Genomic DNA, 16,519 nt, shown 5'->3' with positions numbered 1-16,519 from the left:
ACCAGTAAAACACCAAACTTAAGAAGCCACTGAGAGAAGTCAAGTCAAGTCAAGTGGCTTTATTGTCATTCATAAAACGTATTACAGCATACAGTGGCAGAAATAATGTTTTCCCAAGACTGCAGTGCAGCATATACATAAACACAAGACAAGTGCAGGAACAGTAAAGAGCTTTACTCTACCACAGGAGTGTCCAACTCTGGTCCTGGTGGGCCTCAGTGGTTGCAGGTTTCCTTTCTAACCACCTTCTTAATTAGTGGGCCGTTTTTGCTGCTGATTAACTTCTTTTTTCTTAGTTGTAATTGACATGACTCAGACCCCATAGTTGTTTTGTTTTCCTTAATGATCAGCCAAACAATAATGAGACACCAAACAATCCACCACATGACCAACTAACCTGAAAATTAAGAAAGATGAAAGTCTTGGTCATGTTGGTTTGCTCAGGTCACCAAAACATCTTGATGGTGGTCTTAGAAAAAACAGAAAATCAACAATCAGCTGTGGCAGAATGAGAGCAGCAACAAGTCATTAAATTCAAAAATGGCTTTAATTAACAGCAAGAAGAACTGGCTTCTCATTAAGGAACTGGTTGGAGTGAAACTGTCTGGTGTTTGACGTTCCATTTTAGCTGGTCATCTATTGGCTCATTTCACATCTCATTTCTGGTTGGCTGTTATTTAATGAAGAAATAAATCAATTCAGAGGACTGAACAATGGGGCAATTAAAATGAAGGAAAAATGAGTTAATTAGCAGTAGAAACTGCTCACTGATTAGGAGAGGGGTTAGAATGAAAACCTACAGCCACTGCGGCCCCTAAAGACCGGAGTTGGACACCCCTGCTCTACTATAAATAGACTGTAGCAGTGCTGATCAATAAGAACTGCATCTCCCAGCAGTCCTTGTTGGGGCTGCTGGGGTCAAAGGTGGTCAAAGGAGGTTTAAAAGGGGGCAGAGGGCAAAAGGAGAAAAACGTTCGTTTTGTTTTGGTGCGTTGGTACCTGTGCACTGAGGTACTGTGTTGGATTCATTGGTTTTTCAGAAGAGTGGAGCGCTCCTGAACCATCCATCTGATTTCATCCCTTCAGTAACTACCGGTAGGACTGTGTTTTCTTTCACCCTTTCAACATACAGATCGCTGGACTTAATTTCGTCACCTCCCATTTTTCATCCGGTTTGGTTTTCATGGACTTTGCTGTGTGGTGTTTGTGTATATATGTTAAATGTAATATCGCCGAAGGGGTCAGGGGTGGTATTACTATTTTCATTTAGCTAATTTTGTTTCATTATATTCTTTATTGTTTACCCTTCCCAGTGTGCGTTATTGGTCTCTGTAGAGTGTGTGTGTGGGTCGATCCAAGGCTGGGGACGTTCCTGGGATCTCCTCTATTAAAATAAATAAATCACCGTCACCTTTGACGGTGTGAATCTTAGCGGACCCTGACCGCTACAAGATAACTAAAAAATAAAAATTCAGATGTGAACCAAGTTACCCGAACAATTCTATAAGTATTTACCACTCTGATGCTGATCTTTCTTATCATAAAATAGGTCATTACGATACGAGAAGAATTCATAAGTAACTGCAGAATAACGGTATTTGAGGATTCCTCTAGAGTGCCTCTTTCTCTTGCACGATTTGGCTCAAAAACTTACCAGCACATTGTCATCTCATAACAGGCTTAAGTTTCAAGTTTTGTATTTTTCCATCCAGCCGTTTTAGCTCTAGACCATCCTCAAGAAACTGTGACACACAGACACCAACACATAAACAGACACACACCCATAATCGAGATATTGATGTTTTCGGTATCAAGGGACCCTAAGATCTCAAGATCTGTCGAAAACTGGAGATCAAAATTTTTGATGAATCTAAAGCTTTTGCTGCTCCTCCACAGATGATAAGTTATGGTGGGGAAGAAGGACGCAAAGCAATATTTACAGTATGTCAATAGATATTGATAATTTGAAATCAATAGTAATTAATAATAACAACCACAACTAGTAATAAAAGACAACAATAGTAACAAGTGTAACAAACAAACTGCATATAAATAAGCTGCTAGGAGGGTCAGCACAGAATTCATAGTAGGAACAGCCAAGGGGTAGAAGCTGCTACAGAACATGGCCAGACTGGTTTGGATACTGCCATACTTTCTGCCTGATGGAAGTGGAACAAAGAGACCGTGGAAGGGATGGGAGCGGTCCATCACAATGCTAAATACTTAGTAGATACAATGCCTTATGGAGATGTCTTTAATGGAGGGCAGACAAGTCCTAATGATCTTTATTGCTGTGTCTACTATCCATTGTAGAACCTCATAGTCAGAGAAACTGCATTTCCCAAACCACACAGCGATGCAGCTGCTCAGAATGCTCACGATGTTGCCCTGGTGGAATGTTGTGAGAATGAGGCGGGCATAGACTTTCTGCTGAAGGAAGTGGAGATGTTGCTCCTCCTTCTTGACTCTGGGGGTGCTGTGAGTTGACCAGGTAAGGTTAGCTGCCAGGAGCACACCGAGGAGTTTAGTGCTCATGATCAATTCCACCACAAAGCCCTCAGTTAGTGATGGCATGTGGCATCCAAACCCATGACATCAGATCTGTGAGATAGCAGCTCTGATCACTATGCTATCAAGCCTTGCCTAAATAAAACATCTCCATCATTATGTCACTCAAGCATTATTTATGATGGAGAGATTGTTTTAAGCTAACCGTCACAAATGGACACCATGGAAACTGGGCTTTTTTAGGTAAACTAATAAGTCCATCTATCCTTCCATTCATCCAATTTGTCACCAATCCTGCCTTATCCAGTACAAGTCTGTGTCATCTGAAGCCCATCCTGACAGTCCTGGATACAAACTAATGACTAACACTGGATGGGATGTCAGTCCATTGACAAACTCACTAATGTGTGCTCCCACAGTTATTCCCTCTTGGCCGCGCATACACAAGGAGAATGAATTTTACATCAACCCCATGTAACATACCTACCGTAAACACCTGCTGAGCTTAAAGGACCTGTGCAAGAAACTACTCTGATGAATATTTAAATGACTTATTATAGTAATGAGAATAGAGAGAGCCTAAACGGTGTTTGTCAAGACCATTGTTTGAAGTGGAGAAAAGTAGTTTGGCTCCACTGTACCTAATGCTCTTCACTGTTCCTAATCATCCTTTCTAAGTGCAAGGCAGGAACAAAGGAGCATCAGTCGCCCTTCATAAGCAGCAACCAATACTAGGAAAATGTCAGTCTTTATTTAATTGTGTTGTGGTTCTGTAACTTGCCCTTCTTAGCACAAGAATAAAGGGACACACACTAGCAAGCAACAAGAGGTTTTTTTTTTTATTCTTTGTGCTGAAAACACAAAGAAAACCTGAGGGACATCAAACTGGAAATATGAAATACGCCACCCTGACAAGTCAGAGGTAAAGGTCAATCTGGCCTCTGTTGAAACTCAGAAGACCTCAGCGAGTATCAAGAGGTGTGAAATAGTTGATATTCTCTGATTAAAAAAAACAGCAACCTGCCGAGATCCGTGTTCTCTGTTAATAGGCATGAGAAGGAATCCTTTGCCAGTGGCCATCACCGTTTATGCAGAATTCTCTCTTTCCGTATAATTTGTACTACAGAGTTGTGATGATTGGGAACTAACCCAGCAAAGCCTTTCAAAGCATCGCACTCTTCTCCAAAGGACTCGATGAATTAGCATATCCCCAGTAAAAATGACAGAATTAATCAGGTGCTGTCAAGCCGGGCCGTATAATTTAGTACAGATGTAGTCACATTACATTTAAAATGTTTGTCAGTTGTGTAGCATTCATAAGGTAAACAGACAATTGCTCTGAAAGCATGCTGGGCTTTAGAAATTGGATTAATGAATTGATTGTTTTTCACACTGAACTTCAAGAAAATTCAAGTTTCCTGTTAAGTGGGCAGTGATAAACATTCTGACGGTAGGAAGCAAAATATAATTGCTTAGCTATAATTGTACTGTTTGTTAATGTACCGTAAGCATGCAATATTACCATATACTGTATGTTTTGTGTTCAATTTTAGATTTTTTGCTAGATAAATTGCATCAAGTACTGTACCCAGGGTACCTGATAACAACATACAATCCGCTTCTTTTTTCATTGGACTCTCTGCCTTGTTCCTGGTGTTCCTCTGTTGATTTTGTTTTATATGCTTCTGACATATTTTGTTTTGCAAAAGTTTATCTTTTTTCATAGATATGCTTTTTGTAAAATTTATTGAAGCCACTGTCAATACCCCAAACCATTTTCAGGTGCGTTCACATATAATATGAAAACCACGTTAACACAAGGGTGTCCAGTTCCGATCTTGGAGGTCCAAAGTCGCTGCAGGTTTCGCATTCTGCCACATTCTTAATCAGTGGCCAGTTTCTATTGTTCTTTGACTTCTATTCTCTTTATTTTAACTGCTTTGTTTTATAAAGATTTAGCCCTCTAAATTGCCTCTTTTTTCCTTAAATGGCACCCAAACAGGAATGAGATGTGAAGTAAGCCAACAGATAACCAGCTGAGTCAGGGCCTCAAACTCCAACCAATTTCACTTCAGCCAGTTTTTTAATTAGAATCCGTATCTTGTTGTTAATTAAACCCGTTGTTTAATTCCATGGCTTGTTGGTGCTTTCATTCTACCACGGCAGACATTTCCAATACTGCTGATTTTCTCTCTTAAGTGGAACAGAAGAATGTTTTGTGGAGCTGAGCAAATCATCCTTACTGAGACATTTCTTTATATTCAGTTATTGTGCGATGGACACAGGTTGCTGGTCACACGTTGGCTTGTTTTGTATCTCATTGTTTGGCTGCTAATAAAGGAAAAATGAAACAAATAAGAGGTCTGACTCTTAAAAAAATAAGTAAATTAACATTAAAACAAAGAAGTCAATTAGCAGCAAAACTGAGTTACTAATCCAGAAAATGGTTAGAACAAAAACTTGTAGCCACTGCAGCCTTCTAGGTTCAGACTTTTACACCCCTGACTTACTGCTACAGCCATGTCTGCCTGACCATCTGTACGTCCACTGAAACGACTTGGCTCCCAGTGGACTGATTTTATTGAAATCTGACACACTCATCCTTTATTGGTTTTTGCTGGGACAGTTCCATTTTAAATACAACCCTCTGAAAACATATTTGAAATTTGGGTTTATTTCAGTGCTTCACCTAAAGGGTCAAGTTTATTTCTGAGACCCTCACTATTTCTTGTTTTCCAGTCACTAAGATTTCAGTTTTCTTCCCATAAATGCTAAAAGTGACTGTACTCCATTGGACCCTTGAGCTAAGCCCTTAACCTTCAATTCTTCCGTCCAGGGTATGACGTTAATCTGCACCCAGTTCTGTGAGCGGGTCCTCTAATTTACAGGGGATAACTTGGGAGTCTGTGGCAGGATTGGCACTCTAGGCCCTGTAAAAAACGTCACACTGCTCAGTGTGGTGCTGAGGTGTCACCCATTGCACGGCGGCACTCAAATCCCAAACCGGGTGGTTATCGAGTAGCAGGTTCGGCAACGTGCTGTAATCCGTGCGTTCCCCCAACCTCCTCCTCCTCCTTCTTGTTCTACATCTATTTTATTTTGAGTTTATAAAAAAATAATAGAAATGTAATCACAAAAACCCTTACTGTCCATTCAATAGTCTTGATAATTGAGTGTCATCATCATTTTTTATGATAAATTCTCTTATTTTCAAGTGTTGTCTGTTGTGTTTATTAAAATAATCAGCAGGTGATTTCAGGACATGAGAAATTAATATAATGTTTTGCATTATTTTTATTTTTGTTAATTTTGTCAGTAATGTCATGATCACTGCTATTTTTTGTAATCTAATCCTTATTGAAAGAGAAATAGACAGACCGGAATGAGTACTTGTAAAAAATAATAATATGTAATACAACAGTGGACAAAAATGACAGCATTGCAGCTGAACCAAATGATTTTGTTAATTAATTAATTTATTATTATTAATAAATGACAAGTCCACTAAAGGGTGGCACAGTGGCGCAGTGTTAGCGCTGCTGCCTCGCAGTTAGGAGACCCGAGTTCGCTTCCCAGGTCCTCCCTGCGTGGAGTTTGCATGTTCTCCCCGTGTCTGCATGGGTTTCCTCCGGGTGCTCTGATTTCCTCCCACAGTCCAAAGACATGCAGGTTAGGTGGATTGGCGATTCTAAATCGTCCCTTGTGTGTTCTGTGTGTGTGTGTGTGCCCTGCAGTGGGCTGGTGCCCTGCCCAGTGTTTGTTTTCCTGCCTTGCATCCTGTGTTGGCTGGGACTGGCTCCAGCAGACCCCTGTGACCCTGTAGTTAGGATATAGCGGGTTGGGTAATGGATGGATCGATGAAGTCCACTAAATCCCTATAAAGAAATAAAAAAAAAAAAAACAGGGTGCTCTCAGTTCCTTGTTGATGGCCTTTCAGCAGTGCACCAAATCCGCCAGATCTTGCCATCTCTTAATGTTCACAATGCATAACCCATTGATTTTCGTAGTGAAAGAAGAATTAAGTTGTGAAAGGATGATTTGCAGTAATCAAAAGAGAGCCAGTGCTACAGTGCAGGCTTTGTGGAGATAAGTTGAGCAACAGTGAGGAGGAGAGATGAAAGATGTGAGGGAAGAGGAGAAAATCAGTGGCAAGGATCAAAAACAAAACTACCTGTAAAACACACAGTATTAAGAAATGAACCAGGAACATGCAGAGAACAACACTGAAAAAAGACAGTTTTGAACCCAGAACTGAACTTTCAAATTCCAGTACCTTGAAACCCAAGGAAAGATAATTTACTTGCTGAGCCAATACAGTTTAAGCAAAAGAAGATTAAGAGGTGACATGATTAAAGTGTTTAAAATTATGAAGGGACTATTATTTTAAAATGAGTTCATCAAGAACACAGGGACACAGTTGGAAACTTGTTAAAGGTAAATTTCGTACAGGAACTTTCAAAACTCAACTTGATGTTTTTTTAGAAGAAATAAGTGGATAGGACTGGCGAGCTTTGTTGGGCTGAATGGCCCGTTCTCATCTAGAGTGTTCTAATGTTCAGTGGTGCTAACAGAGGTTTCTGTAATACCGAATTGCCATTTAAACATGGCTAATTAAGGATAATCTAAGAGAGTTTAGGACACTGAAGAAATGGCTGCTGAAAATGGGCTTTCCAGTCATTTGTGAATACTAAATTACAAAACCAGTCATTTCAAGCAGTAACAGCCATTGGCAACACTAGTATTGTCTTGGTTGTATTTTTGAATCAATGTAAAGGTATCTTGATTAAAAAGAGTATCAATTTTTATCAAAAACATGAGCATTTCTAGGTTTGTCCAAACTTTTGACTGGTAGTGTATGAGAAAAACAAACTGGCTGATTAAATCATAGCAGGTCACAAGTCACAGGGTAGGCTCTTACTTGTGTCAGAGTGCCAGCCAATCAGTGCTCAGAAAAGAAAAGGTGGGCTGAGGCTGGTGTGCTCTGCATAGATTGGCTTCTGAAATGAAGTGGCACTGTGGTACTTTGGACATTTGGAACTTTGAAGTATCATGAGAACCATGTAATCAGTCAACCTCTGTGATTCCTGGTCATGTAGTTTGATACTAGAAGAGGCAACCAGAATCAACAACTGCTGTCGTTAAATCTGACATGCTCTGTGACTTGAAATTCATCATGAAGTCCTGTAGCGTGACATCATCCTAATGAAATGAGAGGAAGAAGAATAAGCAGAAGTGGACAAAGTAAAATGTAAAGTCCCTCTGGAACATACTAAACCTAAAACTACAGTAGATCCTAAAATGCAAATGCATAGAGTAGAAATTCTTAAATATGAATCATTATATGTTCAGTTCAAAAATATACTAAAGAATCGAGGGACAAACAACAGAAGAAAGGTAGAGGCAGAGGCGAAGCACAAAGATATGATCTCTCCTCCTGTGATGAAATAAGAAAGTTGCTAAAGAAGAGGGAATTGCAATAACAAGAGGAAGGTTTTTTTCATTATAACCATTAATATTTAAAAACATTTTTTTTTAAATATAAAGCTGTTACTCATATTGTGGCGCATAGTAAGGTAAGCTGATATTTTAATGCATTTTGTTTGATTTTGCAAGTAGAGTGAGAGTGAGGAAGAATAACTTTTTTACAAATCCAAATAACAGTTATCAAAATAGTTTCATTTATTGACATACAATAAGCCCATACGTATGTCAAAAAGCGTGAGCTTCCCGTTTTAATCATACCATCGCTTACTTAGTCATTTTTCTGTAGAATCCGAAATAGCACAGGATGAGAGCCAGTTACTCTGCCCAACCAAGCTTGTCAGTCTCTGTTCACTTAACTCTTTTAAAGTGCCTTCAGTTTGAAATGTCAATGTCCCCTAAGGACACCTGTCTACTTCACTGCTTAGTAACGTATGCCATGTATCTATTGCTCAAGTGATGAAGACACACCAGATATTTTTGCCTTTGCTTTTATATTCAGGAGTGCTTCTCTGATGTTTATTTGTAGTCAGGTTTAATTTTATTGTTAACAGTTTTCTCTCTTTATGACAGCTAAGTAGCTTCTTTTAACAGTGACAGTAAAGGCAGCAAATGACAATATGTCCTAACAGAGCTGCTCATTCAGTTCCATTCACACCTGTATGCACATCATCACACAGCTGTTTTAGTAATATACTGTAGTGTGAAAGAGGGAAGGGAGTAAAAGCTTAACAAAGACGCTTTGGAAAACAAACATGTTCCAGCAAATTAAACACGACTCCTTCCTACATTTCATGGAAATGATCAACAAATGCTGATTTTTATATTTGTAGGTTGAAACATTCATAATGACGTGAGGAGACAGGTTAATAGCAGCAGTTAATAACCGTTTAAAAAAACATTGTGACCATTATTAGCAGACAGAAAAGTCCCCCAAGGCTCAGTTTGAGAATCCTTGTTCATTACATTTCTGAAGCCACGTGGGCTCTTGAGAGCCAAGACACAAGAGCCTACCAATCATTAGTACACACTCACATGGGGCCAGATTAGCATCACTGGCATGAGGAAGCCAGCTAGAGACCTGGATACAATTCTCATAATCCTGAGAAGATCATACATGTCTATAAACATAGTCATGGGCCTGTGTATGGACTCAGAAGGAGAGAGAGATAGTGAAAATTATTTAATGGAAAGTATCAGCAGATGAGATGCCTGAAAAAGTAAAGCCAATATTATTACCAATCAGTTGTCAACTTCAAAATGCAAATTAAAAAATCAGGAGTGGTCTCCCCTAGACTTTCTCATATACTCAGATATGGGGATGGATATTTGAGGATTAAACGGCAAGACAATGATTATATTTTTATATTATGTACATTAATGAACCATCTACAACAAATCAAATCAAATTACCGTATATACTTGTGGATAAGTTCTTCCATCGATAAGTCAGGTCTTGATTTTACAGTATAATTTCTGGTATTTTATAATGTCGGCCGTATAAGTCAAATGTGGAAAACTCACACTATTGATCCAAGAGATTATGATATGCTAACACCCACCTGAGAGAGCAACCACAGAGCACACTGCCCTTTTTTTCTATGTGGATGGCACAATGCGCTGTATCTGCACGTACTCCTAACCTCCCTCTCTCTCTCTCTCTCTCTCTCTCTCTATTATGCCTATGTGACCACACGTTAATACCCGAAATATTTAGAAGCAACGTTTGCACTGTTTTGTGTTTTTTGTATCTCACACCCTCATACATCTTTATCGTAAGAACATCCCTTATCTACGATGGAGCGTCCGATCCGAAGAAAATATGAAGCTGGTTTTAAATTAAACATCGTTGAAGTAGTGAAAGAAATTAGTAACTGCGCTGCTGCTGCAACAAAATTTGATGCGTCTGAGAAACTGATACGAGATTGGAGGAGACAAGAAAATGTAAAAAAAAAAATAATTTTGTGTCGTATTTTTGAACGGGCGCATAAGTCGGGGTCTGATTTTATGATCGATTTTTCGGGTTTCAAGACCCGACTTATACGTGAGTATATACGGTAATAATATATTGAACAATTATTATCAAAGTAAAGTTGAATAAATTGGACCCTGCAGCTGCATGAATAAAAAAGTACCACTTCCACAGTTAGTGGAAATAGCTCAAAAGTTAATAGAAATCTACGTTTTCTACCTAATACATGTATGCAAAATGTGACTGACCTAAGTGAAAGCATAGTCCGGTTATTGTGTTTACATACACACACACACACACACACACACCCACGCACACACACGCACACACACACGGGCAGATAGACAGACATAATTCCAAAAACAGGTATTTTCTGACTCAGAGAGGTCTAAAACGTCGAGATTCATCAAAATCTCAAAATTGAATTTTTGGATGATTACAATACTTTCCCTATGAGAAAGTAAATCAGACTCAGGGAGGTCTAAAGTGTCAAGATTCATCAAAATCTAGAGGTCAAATTTTTGGTTGATTCCAATGCTTTCCCTACACTTCATATACGAGAAAGTAAAATTGAAGACCTTAACACCGAAAACCAGTTTGTTAGCCAGGAGAAATTTAGAAGCAAGAATCACACACCGACACTATTTTAATGCTAATCTCAAATACCCTGAAAATCTGTAATAAATATTGACACATTCATGTGCACACCAACAGCATGCGTACACGAACACAAGTCTTTGGGGTGTGGAAGGAAATCCCATACAGACACTGGGAGAACATGCACTGCAAACATGAACATACAAAAACTTTCAATGGGAGATAAGCAAAAAAAAATCTGCCAATGGGGTAAGCGAAATTTAGTTGACAAAATTTCTTAAAGTAAGCTAAATAATCATAAATACCAATTTTTTGATAATGTCATGATATAAATACTTTTCACTTACTTAGATTTCAATATTTGCAGTGTGACATATACACACAGAGAAAGACTGGGTATGGAATTCAAGCCACAGAAAAAATAAATATATTATTTTCCAAATAAAATCTATGTGGGGCTCAGCAAATTCACCTCACAAATTGCCAGTGCTGTCAGGGAATGTTGGAGTATTAAATCTTTTAAAACTAGATATTCTTTGATATAGAAGGTTTGTGAGCATTGGCTGACAAGTGGTATGTAGAAGATAGAAGGGTTTATGTTTTTGGTCTGTTAATTGTAATGAAGGATTGACTGCTTTATCAGGAAAAAAATTGCGGTTGGTAACCTTGTACATCTTGCTGTTTTATCTACTGTGAGGACATTGAACCAGGCATTTAAAACCAGTAATCATTTCTACTCTGGTTTGTGGTTTCTTTTTGTGGATTGTGTTTTGGGACTTGTTCTTTGTGGATTACCTGTTAGGCCCATCATTTCTTGCTCATTTGAGCATTTTTAATTTTCCTAATTTATATAATAGCCTTCATTGTCATTACACAATGAACAATGAAATTTGGTTGCTGCTCTCAGTATAACCTAAATTTGAACATCCACATAAGTATTAATATTAACATAAACATAGCCTTTCTTAGCTATATAAACAATTCATTAATAATAACTAACATAAGGTGCATGCAAAAAATGATCATATAACCTAGATATAACATTAACACTGCTTTTACAAATCCCATACCAAATGGAATATAACAAAGATTACAGGGTGACTACAAATGTTAACAATGAGGTTTACTTTGATTACTGGGATTTTCACCTATCTTAGACGGATAGCACAGCTAGTAAAATGTAAAGTGCATGAAGATAGTAGTGCCCAAAAGTGAGGGTTTCCTGAAAAATCCTACTTTTTTTTTTTGCTGAATTAAATTAATTATTTTCACACATCAATGGACTGGTGCCCCCCTGTCCAGGGGATGTTTCTGATGTGTGCCCTATGCTTGCTGGGACAGGCTCCAGCTGCTCCATGACCCTGCTCAGGATGAACAAGGTATAGAAAATGGACAGATCGACTTTACAGCAAAGGTTATTAACTGGGTCAAGTGGCATTTGGAGTAGAAATGGCTCCTGTAAAAGCTTAAAAAGTTGCAGAGAACCACTTATCTAAAATAGGAATTAAAGACAACAAGCCTCAATTTGCTTTTTCAGTAAACCTGGACAGGCAGTTCTAATCTGAAATGAAAAATAAGCACTTAGAAAAGAATTTTCAGTAAAAGCTATTTGTGGGATATGGATCATAATAGTTGTCAAGTTCTGGATGCTTAAGCACATAAAGATGATGCGATATGTAAAGAATCTGACAAGTGATATTATAGCAATTTTATATAAATAATATAATTCTTTGTTGTCAGCCAGTATCATTTGGGAGGTGGAAGCTTTGGCAAATCCGATCTTGTACAAAGATTAGTGAAAAGCAGGATAACCTTTCATTGTGAGATTTCATCTATTATTTAGAGAAAAAGAATCACTGTGGTTTACTTATGTATTTTGAGTTATCTGATTAAACTGTAACACTGGAGCAGTTTGAAACGGAGGCAAATTTCTATTGTTGAATCACATTACCCTGTAGCTTAAAGCTCTATAGTTATTAATACAATACTGTTTAGTAGTCTAAATAGTAAAATGCTGTGTTTATTTTATTTTATTTTGTTTAGTAATAGTACTGTTACTTTTGCCTTTTGGAAATAAGCTATGACATTAAGTGCTGTGGCACTCCAAATTGTGGTCAGGTGCATCCCCTTTTTTTAATTCTCTTTGCAATTTGTATTGGGGCCTGTGTGTATACGCTCCCTATCTATCTATCTATCTATCTATCTATCTATCTATCTATCTATCTATCTATCTATCTATCTATCTATCTATCTATCTATCTATCTATCTATCTATCTATCTATCTATCTATCTATCTATCTATCTATCTATCTATCTATCATGAGAGAGCCTATCCAAAGGATCACCATCTCAGCAGCACTTCATCAGTCTGCCATTTGTGTTAGAGTGGGTACATTTAAAGGAATCTGAGAGAATGAGGTAAAATATTCTTCAGTCTTACGAGGCAAAAATTGAATTCTGTGGGCAGAACACCAAGCATAATGTCTGGTAAAGACCAGGCACTGCTCCTCACCTACCTAATACAACAACAACAACAATATTTATTTCTATAGCATATTTTCATACAAATGGTGTAGCTCAAAGTGCTTTACAGGATGACGAAACAAAAAGGAAACAATATAAAAATTAGGTAATACTAATTAACAAGGAATAAAATAAGGTCCGATGGCCAGGAAGGACAGAAAAAAACAAACAAAAAAAAAAAACTAAAGAGGGCTGGAGAAAAAAAACAAAATCTGCAGGGGTTCCAAGGCCACGAGATCACCCCACTAGGCATTCCACCTAACATAAATGATCTTAATCAGTCCTCGTGGTTTTCAGGCTTCATATGGATCCTGGTGAGATAATCTTTGGCCCCCGAAACCCTGAAGTGGACTGAGAATGTTGTTGAACCTACCTACTGAACTCAGTCCATTGAAGGCTACAGTGTTTGCAGAGCCCTCAAGCACACCTGAATGTTACGCCTTCTGTATATTTTCTAAATTTAAATCATGAGTGCAATTCAGTCACTGGTAGCATATTTCTCTGTGTCTAACTGACCCCAATGTAGGTATAATTTTAAGATTAAATATTTGTTTTCTTTAAAAATTAGTGAACTTGATATTTTGCACATTTCAGCTAAGTTAACCCTGGAAAGATGCGGGAATTTGTAAATCACACATTGATAAAGACCAAATAGTGCGGAATTGGCCCAAAGTATGAGTTTAAGAATCCTCACAATGCAGATTTCTTTTCTGCATGCATTAATAAGGATACTTTTCAACCAATATTCTGATTGAAATATCAGAACAACTACTTCAGTTAGTTCAAAGATTTTTTTTCTCTTCTTATCAGAAAGCAGGGTGAAAATTAATATAAAATGTCAGTCTTTTGTTCATTAGCCATCACAGCAAAAACATTTCACTTTGGAGTGATGAAATTCATGACATGGCAAAATTCCATTTATGAATCCACAAAGTTCAGACACCACTTCAATAAAATCTCTAAGACATTTGATCTGCCTTTTTGTATTTCAGATTTATGAAATATTCAAAAAATAAAACAAATTTAAAAAGCTAGGACAGACAACAGACACAGCTACCCAGTTCTAGCTCACCAATACTGGTCTCTTCTCTATTGCTTTTTGAGGCTAAATGGTCCATTTTTGTCTGCTTATCAAATTCAAGGATGCTGGTGAGCCCAAGTTTATCTTTTGAACAAGTACTTAATAAATGAGTATCCATTTTCTGTATTTCTTAATGTGACTTTTTGATTTCTTCTGTCTTATTGGCTGCCCATAAGATTGTTGTACGGTATAGTCAATTATGACCAGTACTATATATGCAAAACACTTGTAGCATCTTATAAAGCTTTGGCTAATAACCCAGTAATGGTGTTAGTTATTAAAAACTGCTATATAAAATACAGGTAAGGATTATTTGAATGGCTGGTCTTCTGTAATTGATGTCAAGGGCAGTATAATAGCATAGTGGCTTGAGCTGCTCCCTCACACACCCTAAGCTCTGACTTCTAATCCTGTGCCTGGTTGCTCTCTGTGCTGATATTGCACCTTCTCCTCACCTTCTTATGGTAACTGGTCAGTCAAAAATTGTCCTAGTGTGACTGTGTCTGTGATTGGACATAGATATAGCGGGTTGGATAATGGATGGATGGATAGAATGCAATAGATAGGCATTCCAAACAGTTATGGTCCTTGCTTGGTACTCAAGCTAGAATAAATGTTGCCTGTCACAGCCCTGAACTGGAACAGGTGAGTTCAATGATAGATAAATAGACACATGAATATTGGTGTAAATCATCACTTGATTTTTCAACATCTGGATATCTGCCTAACATTTACCATTCATAATATTTGTAGAGGTTACTTTTGAAACCTTTTCATCATAGAGCACTGATACATCTGAGATTTCTGCTCATTAAGGAGAGAAACTGATTTTGCTGACATACAGAGTGTATGCTGTGTACTGATGTCATTCTTTATTGTGATTGAGAACAATTTGTGCTTGGGGTTGTTTTCATTTATGTTCAAAGTTAATTACATTTGTAACATTTGCTCATAAACCTTTGCTTATGCTTACACTGTACTGTACTTTTATGGCATTTTGCAGCTGCACAGGAGCAAATTTGAGTCTGAGTAGGAGCTGCTGAAGAGATTTTGTATTTGCCTTGCATAAACAGATCAATTACACTGCACTTACTTTAGATCTGGGTAAAGAGTGAGGACATGTAACCAAATGCAGAGCAGACAGTGGCCTTGTTTACATTTACATTTATTTATTTATCCAAATCAGTAACTTACAACAGAGGTAAATATAATCAAGTAACATTAGGGTAGGGCCTGTTTGTTCAACAAGTGTTATAGGACAGGAAACAAAAGTTGATTGCCACAAGTGAAAAGATTTAATAACTAATAATTATTAAAATATAGATTATAATCAATAAAGCAATTAAGCTTAAACAACAAATTCACAAACAATTTAAAAGATCACAGTGCATAGTTTTTTTTTATTCTTTTCGCTTCAATCAATTAGACAGATGTTCACAGAACAGATGGGTCTTCAATTGCTTCTTAAATACATTGAGAGAGTCAGCTGTACAGATGGAGGTGGGTAGCCTATTTCATCAACTGGGAACTACACAGGAAAAGAATCTGGATTGAGACTTGATGGTACATAGAGGTGGCATCACCAAATGGTGTTCACTGGCAGACGTGATTGGGCTAGAAGGAGCATAGCACTTCACCAGTGTTTCCATATACTCAGGTGCGACCCACTGACTACTCTGTAGGCAGTATCAGGAATTAGAACTTAATGTGTGCTACTACAGGGAGCCAGTGTAGTGACCTGAAGAGAGGAGTGACATGTGCCCGTCTCGGCTGGTTAAACACAAGATGTCCTGCTGCATTCTGGATCATTTGCAGTGGTTGATAGCACATGCAGGTACTCCTGGCAGAAATGAATTGCAGTAGTCTAGACTTGGGACTTGACAAGACCAGAGCCCAGACCAGAACTTGTGCTACATACTTTGTCAGATAAGGTCTGATCTTGCGGATGTTGTATATCATGAACCTGCCTGAATTAGAATCAATAGAAATGTGGTCAGAAAACGATAGCTGCTCATCAGTCAGCACCCCAAGGTGGCATACAGACTTGGCAGGTGTTAGCAACATTAAGCCATGCTATACAAAGATGGGGAATTGAACAGACTGGCTGGCTAGGATCACAAGAAATTCAGTTTTTTGCCAGGTTGAGCTGTAGATGGTGGTCCTTCAACCAGGTTGAGATATCCGTATGATCCAGAGACTGTAGCTGATATGATAATGTCCTCCATAGGGAATGCCAGGTACGGCTGTGTATCATCAGCATAGCACTGATAAGAGAACCCATGTGATTGGATAATAGAGACCAGCGAGGTGGTGTACAGAGAGTAAAGTAGAGGACCCAGCACCGATCCTTGGGTAC

At 38.1% G+C, this 16,519-nt stretch overlaps 1 protein-coding gene and 1 long non-coding RNA gene across 3 annotated transcripts in view; one reads left to right on the top strand and one right to left on the bottom strand.

Moving 5' to 3' along the window:
• The window catches only part of fstl4 (follistatin-like 4), an 808,779-nt gene that overhangs the window by 207,271 nt on the left and 584,989 nt on the right, over positions 1-16,519 (top strand). The gene's annotated exons all lie outside the window — the stretch shown is intronic.
• The window catches only part of LOC127529563 (uncharacterized), a 512,543-nt gene that overhangs the window by 249,410 nt on the left and 246,614 nt on the right, over positions 1-16,519 (bottom strand). The gene's annotated exons all lie outside the window — the stretch shown is intronic.

This window comes from Erpetoichthys calabaricus, chromosome 11 (assembly GCF_900747795.2).
Source record: "Erpetoichthys calabaricus chromosome 11, fErpCal1.3, whole genome shotgun sequence".
NCBI classification, from domain to species: domain Eukaryota; kingdom Metazoa; phylum Chordata; class Cladistia; order Polypteriformes; family Polypteridae; genus Erpetoichthys; species Erpetoichthys calabaricus.
Note: the sequence above shows the minus strand (reverse complement) of the source record. Positions and strands in the feature narration are given on the sequence as shown.